Source organism: Mesoplodon bidens (genome assembly GCF_964165515.1).
Source record: "Mesoplodon bidens genome assembly, chromosome: 5".
Taxonomy (NCBI): Eukaryota; Metazoa; Chordata; class Mammalia; order Artiodactyla; family Ziphiidae; genus Mesoplodon; species Mesoplodon bidens.
The window spans coordinates 13,754,606-13,763,244 of record NC_138161.1 but is presented as its reverse complement, the minus strand read 5'-3'; positions in this window follow the sequence as shown (position 1 = coordinate 13,763,244).

The window sequence follows — 8,639 nt, the reverse complement described above, 5'->3', positions numbered from 1 at the left end:
TGTGATTTACAGGAGCGAAATGTGACAGAGATAGCCTGTGGAGAAGCGTTTAGGCAACTCTAACAGGAGACACAGACGCAAAGTATTAATATTAACCAGTAAAACTGTAGAAGTAGTAACTCCGTCACAAGGCGGCTGTGAGGTTACTGGGCTCAGGCACACAGAAGGTGCTGCATGAGGTGAAAGATGCTGCACACATGCATTCTTTGCTACCTACATGCATCGGCTACTTGGCTGCTTCTCCGGGCCTGACCTCTCGCGAGAGTATCAGGCCCGCATCTCCAATGTCCTGCTTGGAATTCCTCCCCAATGTCAAAGAGGCATTTCAAAATTAATGAGGCTAAAATAAATTCTGGATCTGTCTCCTTCTCCACTTCCAAAAGAAGAATAACCAATTACTTCAACCACGGTCTTCCCCATTTGCATAAGTGGCACCCGTATCCTCTGAGCCGCTCAGGCCAAAAATCAAACCCTTGAGTCTGTTCTTTTTCCTCTTCCACTAATCCCCAAAAAGGTCCTGCCCACTCTCCTGAGACACATCCCGACTCTGCCCTCCTCTTTTTTTTTTCTTTTGCAGCACGCGGGCCTCTCACTGCTGTGGCCTCCCCCGCCGCGGAGCACAGGCTCCAGACGCGGAGGCTCAGCGGCCACGGCTCACGGGCCCAGCCGCTCCGTGGCACGCGGGATCCCCCTGGACCGGGGCACGAACCCGCGTCCCCTGCAGCGGCAGGCGGACTCCCAACCACTGCGCCACCAGGGAAGCCCTCTGCCCTCCTCTTTTCACCCTCTGTCTTCCAGCCTAGCAGAGCCGCCGTGATTGCTGGCCTGGACTTCTGCCAAGAACCTTCCTCTTGGTTCCCCTCCTGCCTCACTTGTCCTTTTTAACCAATTCCTCAAACACAGCCAGTGGTCTTTAAAAACAATCACATCGTGCCACTCCTTTAAGCCACCACCACCCACCTAGGCTTCCCCATAGCACTTAAAACAGAAGCCAAGATCCTTTCCCTAGCTTAGAAAGTCCTACCCGGTCACGGCCTTCCTACTTTTGCAGACCCTTCTCCCTACATATTCCTTCGCATGGTCTATGCCACACCTTCTTTCCGTGGACACTGCACATGCGGGCTCCCCATCTTCTCATGGTGGCTCCTGTGATGCGTCCGATTTTCAGCTTAAATGTCATCTGCTCAGGGAAGTCCTTCTCATCTCCCAATCTAAAGTTCTCACAACTTTTCACCAGGCACTCTTTTCCACCCTACCTGAATGCTCTATGAAACACTTACCACCAACTGATGTTACCTGCACGTCACATCATGTCCCTAATAAAGCATCTACTTTTATTTATTTATTTATTTTATTATTATTTTTTTTTTGGTACGCGGGCCTCTCACTGCTGTGGCCTCTCCCGTTGCGGAGCACAGGCTCCGGACGCACAGGCTCAACGGCCATGGCTCACAGGCCCAGCCGCTCCGCAGCATGTGGGATCCTCCCGGACCGGGGCACGAACCCGTGTCCCCTGCATCGGCAGGCGGACTCTCAACCACTGCGCCACCAGGGAGGCCCAAGCATCTACTTTTAAATCCCATCCATTGACACAAATCCATTAATCATATCAGGCCAACAGTCATGTCTTGTTTCGTAATGGACATGTTGTCCACAACCCTTCAGTATTGTCACTCTACTCAGAGATGCAATGGTTTCAGAATCCAGGGGTAAAAATCCATGTAAAATATGACTACAAATGTGTTATCCATGGAAACTGAAAGAGATTGACAGCGACATCACCGATGTCGAATCAGACTTCTTACTTTAGAGATGTCCCTGGTATATTTCATGAATTCATCCCTCTAGTTATTATTAGCAAACACTCACTGAGCATCTACACTATTCCAGATCCTGAGGAAATCATGATACGAAGTAAAATCAACCCACCAGGGCTATTTTATCATCTTCTCTACCCTCCCAACCCTACCCCCCTTCCCTTTTGTTAAAACATAGTAGGTGAATACATTAAACCTTTCTAAGCCTATTCCTAAATACACGTTTTGGTTATTTGGGACACTGCTACAATTACTAGGCAGTTGAAATGATCATGGTAATGATTTCCAGTGACAACTTTAACCAATACGTGGTCTTGGGAAGCCCTGTACCAGCTTTTTAAGGATGGAATCCATGACAGTACTAGAAAAATAAACCAAGGTCATACATGTCAAGAGCAGTCTCTTGGAAAATTCACAAGGAAAATAAGCCTCATGCTTGGAAGCCTCCCGTTTTCTGACACCCTCTTTCTTTTTTTTTTTCTTTTAACATCTTTATTGGAGTATAACCGCTTTACAATGGTGTGTTAGTTTCTGCCTTATAACAAAGTGAATCAGCTATACATATACATATATCCCCATATCTCGTCCCTCTTCCGTCTCCCTCCCTCCCACCCTCCCTATCCCACCCCTCTAGGTGGTCACAAAGCATCCAGCTGATCTCCCTGTGCTATGCAGCTGCTTCCCACTAGCTATCTATTTTACATTTGGTAGTATATATAAGTCCATGACACTCTCTCACTTTGTCCCAGCTTACTCTTCCCCATCTCCGTGTCCTCAAGTTCATTCTCTACATCAGTGTCTTTATTCCTGTCCTAGCCCTAGGTTCTTCAGAACCTTTTTTTTTTTTTTAGATTCCATATATATGTGTTAGCATACGGTATTTATTTTTCTCTTTCTAACTTGTCTCTAGGTCCATCCACCTCACTACAAATAACTCAATTTTGTTTTCTTTATGGCTGAGTAATATTCCATTGTATATATGTGCCACATCTTCTTTATCCATTCATCTGTCGATAGACACTTAGGTTGCTTCCATATCCTGGCTATTGCAAATACAGCTGCAATGAACATTGTGGTACATGACTCTTTTTGAATTATGGTTTTCTCGGGGTATATGCCCAGTAGTGGGATTGCTTGACACCCTGTTTCTGACTCAAATGCATGTGCCTTCTGACTGCCAGAGTCAAGCCCCTCCAACGACAGCAGCCCCTCCCCTCAAATCTATTCTTCAGGCGCTTCTCCTCCAATGCCACCCCTCCCTTCCCACCTTCAAAGAAAACTCCCAAGTATTTGGAGTAGTATTTGATTAAGGTACTTCACACACATGTGTGAATGACTGACGGCCTTCACTAACCAGCTTATACTTTTCCTTTGAGAGAATCTTAGAAACTTTAATTAGGAGCAAACTATTAGGAAATTTTATTTAATTAATATTTTAGAGCAGGGTGTTACGGGCCTCTTGGTTTCTTGCTTAGGTTTCCTCACATGTGAGTAGGGATCATAAAAGTACCTGCCCCATAAGACTGTGGTGATGATTACATTAATGAATGTATATAAAGCATTTGCAATAGAGCCAGGCATGGAGAAATGTTACATATGGATTAGATATTACTGCCATCATCACCACCAGCATTATCACCAGCATCATCACCAGCAGCAGCCACAGAATATTTCCTCCATTGTTAGAAGGTCTTAGGGCAGAATTTGGCTCATTTCTCCTTACCCTCCCCCTTTTCCCTCAGTAAATTCAATCTCAGATGAGTTTGCTTCATAGTAACGTCACCAGAGGGCAGACTATGGAAGGAAAATGTGATCCAAGTTAATACATGTAAGAATTTTACTCGGTTTTTGAATTTTGGAGCTGCCTGAGTGTAAATACCTCCAGACTCCTCCCCAAACCAGGCTTTATAGATCTACTAAGCCGTTCTATTTTTTTTTTCCCTATTTCTCTGTCACAGTGAGTTTCTCTTGTTGAGTGAAAAACATGGTTTTGAATATTTGAACCCAATGTTTCTTCTTTGCTCTAAATTCTGAAATGTTTTGCAAAATGTGGGAAGATGGAGCTTGATATGTCAATTACATTTTTTTCCTGCCAAAAAGCTGTTTCTTTTTTTTGCGGTACGTGGGCCTCTCACTGTTGTGGCCTCTCCCGTTGCAGAGCACAGGCTCCGGACGCGCAGGCTCAGCGGCCATGGCTCACGGGCCCAGCCGCTCCGTGGCGTGTGGGATCTTCCCGGACTGGGGCACGAACCCGTGTCCCGTGCGTCGGCAGGCAGACTCTCAGCCACTGCGCCACCAGCGAAGCCCCAAAAAACTGTTTTGATTTTAGGCTTCATTCACAGGCAGAAGATGTCCAGAGTAAGAGGGTTTACATTTCTGAGTCCGCACACATGTGACACATGGCCACCCTTGCCTCATTCTTTTGCCCTCGGAAGGCACTGTTGATAGATTTAGGTGATCTTCCTTGCTGAGTTCAAAGGCAGGTTAGATGCCTTCTCACCATAGCACTTCGGTCAACTTCCATCAATCAAAGGAACTTGAGAGAAAACCAATTTGACATCCCTGAGATGTTCTCCTTCACACTTCTATCACTCCCTGTTTAAAGTATAGTGTTTGGGCCTCTATTTGTTTTTGGCCTCACTGTGAGGCTTGTGGGATCTTAGTTCCCCAACCAGGGGTTGAACCCAACGTGGCAGTGAAAGCGCTGGGTCCTAACCGCTGGACCGCCAGGGAATTCCCTGGGCCTCTATTTTAAAAAGCATATTTGATGCTTAATTGGGCAGTTCCACTCTTGGAGAATTTTGGAAACCTGCAGGACTTTTTTTTGCTGTTGTTTATTTTTTTCTATGTTATCAGTATCTCCAGTTTGTGTGTGTGTATGTGTGTGGGGGGGTGTGTGCGTGTGGTGAAATATACATTACACAAAATTTACTATCTTAAACATTTCTAAGTGTACGGTTCAGTAGCATTAAGTACACTCACGGTATTGTGCAACCATCACCACTATCCATTTCCAGAACCTTTTCATCTTCTCAAACTGAAGTTCTGCACCCATTAAACATTAATCCCTCAGTTTACTCCCACAGTCCCTTGTAATCACTATTCTACTTTCTATGAATTTGCCTACTTTAGATACCTCATGTAAGTGGAATCATACAGTGTTTGTCATTTTGTGAATGGCTTATTTCTCGTACCATAATTTCTTCAAGGTTCACCCATGCTGTAGCAAGTAGTAGAATTTTATTCCTTTTTAAAAGCTGAATAGATACATATCCATTGCACATATATACCACATTTTGTTTATCTGTTCATCCATTGGTGGACACTTGGATTGTTTCCATTTTTTTTTTTTTTTTTTTTTTTTGCGGTACACAGGCCTCTCACTGTTGCGGCCTCTCCCGCTGCGGAGCACAGGCTCCGGACGCGCAGGCTCAGTAGCCATGGCTCACGTGCCCAGCCACTCCGCAGCATGTGGGATCTTCCTGGACCGGGGCACGAACCCGTGTCCCCTGCATCGGCAGGTGGACTCTTAACCACTGCGCCACCAGGGAAGCCCTGTTTCCACTTTTTGATGTCGTGAATGACTCTGCTATGAAAGTGGCTGTACAAGTGTCTATTTGAGACTCTACTTTCAATTATTTTGGATATATATTCAGAAGCATAAATGCTGGATCATATGGTAAGTCTATGTTTAATTTTTTTTAAGGAACTGTCATGGTGCTTTCCATAGCAGCTTCACTGTTCTACCTTCTCACCAGCAATGCACAAGTGTTCCAATTTCTCCACATCTTTGTGGAACCTTTTTGTAGTCACAATGACTAAGGACATACCTGGCACTTAGTAAGTAGGTGCCTGTATTGCTAATACCCCTGCAATGAGTGAGGTTTTCCCTCACAATGAAGAATTGTCCCCCAGACTGCATTATTTTTTAATATCTTGTTGGTCATTCATGTAGGTGAAAAATTTGTTGATAGTGATCTAATCCTAGACCTGAATTCCACTTTATATGCAACACAAGTTATTTTTTACACACTTTTAATATGCAATGAATCCCATTTGGGTAACCATGTAAATTGAAGCAACACCGCATTCTCTTTTGTGAGAACATTACCAAGAGTTGCTCAACGTTTCTGAAAATCCTATCACCAATGGCAACACTCTCATGGGATTTGAGTTGCCAATACAACACGTCCATTTTTGTCTGCAGTATTAACTGTCCTGTTCCTGAAGTTTTACATGAAAGGCAAGCATCTGACTACTCACTGATGTCTTCTATTGTAGTCAAGCATGAGCATTTACATAGTTGTGGGTTGGCCATGCCATCTGTGGATTTCATTTCAGGACTGTAAAATAGATGAATCGAATATTTAATATAAAGACAGTCCACTGCTATAGACAAAGTGTTGCTTTTCTTACCTCTGTTGAAGAGGGGTTTGCAATGAACTAAATGTGCCACCCCAAAATTCATATGTTGAAACTTAACCCTCTTATGATGGCATTAGGAGGTGGGTCCTTTGAGAGGTGACTAGGTCATGAAGGTGGACGCCCCATGATGGGATTAGTGCCCTTATAAAAGGGACCCCACAGAGCTCTCTCTCCCTTTAGGCCATGTGAGTTTACAGTGGAAAGATGGCCGCCTAAGAAGCAGGTTCTCACCAGACACTGCATCAGTTGGCACTTTGATCTTGAACTTCCCACCCTCTAGAACTGTGAGAAATCAATTTCTGTCATTTATAAGCCACTCAGTCTATGGTATTTTGTTATAGCAGCCTGAATGGGCTAAGACAGAGGCATTACATGCCAGCCTTCTAGTAAGCTGAGCTTGGGTGAGGTGTGTATGTGTGAATGTGTGTGTTTGTTTGGTTTTTTGTTTCTTTTTTCTAATAGTGACAAATGATTTAGGCTAACCACTTCCATTCTTTCCAAGTCCATACATTGCCAAAAGTGCAAGATTTTTGAGAACAACATCACCTGGGAGAGGTGTCACTCTGATTCAGATGCTAGGTAAGATTCTCTGATGTATATGAGATTGAAGGCACCAATGAGCCCTCATTGCTGCCAATCTCTGACTAACCGTGAATTCTGGGTCTTCAAATAACTTTTTTCTTTTTATTGGGGTATATTTGCTTTACATTGTTGTGTTAGTTTCGGCTGTACAACGAAGTGAATCAGTTATATGTATACATATATCCCCTCCCTCTTGGACCTCCCTCCCACCTGCCATCCCATCCATCTAGGTCACCAGAGAGCACCGAGCTGAGCTCCCTGCACTATATAGCAGGTTCCCACTAGCTATCTGTTTTACACATGGCTGTGCACATAAAATAACTTTTAATTTTATGGCATCTTAAAATAGATTTAGAAATGACATGATATGAGTAACTCTACCTCATCTGGCAAAATTGATTAATTCAACAGATGTTGACTGGCCTCTATTTTGTGCTGGGCCTTGTTTGAGGTACGGAGGACAAGGTGGAGAACAAAATGAGTCTCTTAAAAAAGGTGGTGGCCTAGTGGTTAGGATTCCGGGCTTTCACTGCTGTGGCCTGGGTTCAATCCCTGGTCAGGGAACTGAGATCCCGCAAGCCACGCAGCAAAAAAAAAAAAAAAAAAGTATCAGAAGTCTGGAAACTGCATTCCTTTTTGATACAGCGATCTCCTAACTATTTATCCGAAGGAAGCTACCAGGCAAATGCAAAGTGTGCATTGTTTATCAGATGAAAGTAAAAACCAGGAAAAAGCTTAACTGTTAAACAAGAGGACTGATTGAGTTATCATACATTTATATAATGGAGAACTAGACAGCCATTAAATTTAAACTTATTAAAAGGGAAGAACAAAATGGACATATATTTAGTAAAAAGTTGATTATAGACTGTATGTGTATTATCCACTTCAAAAATTTTATATATTTATATGCATATATTTTTGTTTTTTAAAAGTTTTGGAAGGATTTGCACCAGTGGTGAGGGAAGGGGAAATATAAATTTCATCAAATTTCTGTTTTCTTTTCTCTTTACAAAAATGTTTTACAATGATCAGGTATTAAGTATGTAATTTCAAAATGAATATACTTTCTACAAACATCTGAAATGAACAAAATTCACCTATATACTTGCTATATTTGATTACTAGCGCTGTCATAAAAATGTACCACAGACTGGTAGCTTAAACAATAGAAATTAATTTTCTCACAGTCCTACAGGCTAGAAGTCTGAGATCAAGGCATCAGTAAGATTTCTTCTGAGTCTGTTCTCCTTGGCTTGTAGATGGCCGTCTTCTCCCTGAGTCTTTACACAGTCCTGCCTCTGTATGTGTCTGTGTCCTAATCTCCTTTTCCTACAAAGGCACCAGTCATATTGAATTCGGGCCACTCTAATGACCTGATTTGAACTGAATTACCTCTTTAAAGACCTTATCTCAAAGTATAGTCACATTCTGAGGTACTGGGGTCAGGCCTTCAACGTATGAATTTGGGGGAACAAAATTTAGCTCATAACAGTTGCCTTCTAAATAAAGTAAGGAAGTCTAGTTTTCACATGAAACACTTTCTGCTATAAAAACATAATTACAGCATGAAGCTATAATGATGCTAATAATTATTTTATAGCAGGCTAAAAGTTATGCTACACATTTAGACATAGAGTTCCAAAATGTCACTGGTGATATGAAGAAGATCCAAATTCATGCCCACAAAGCAGTTTCCCTTCCTAAGTGGGTTCATGATTTGTACTATTTGAATTGAGTCATGCTTTCTTCCTTTGAGGCCAGCAGTCAATCAACCCACATTTACTGGACACCCACAGGGTGTGGCACATTTTA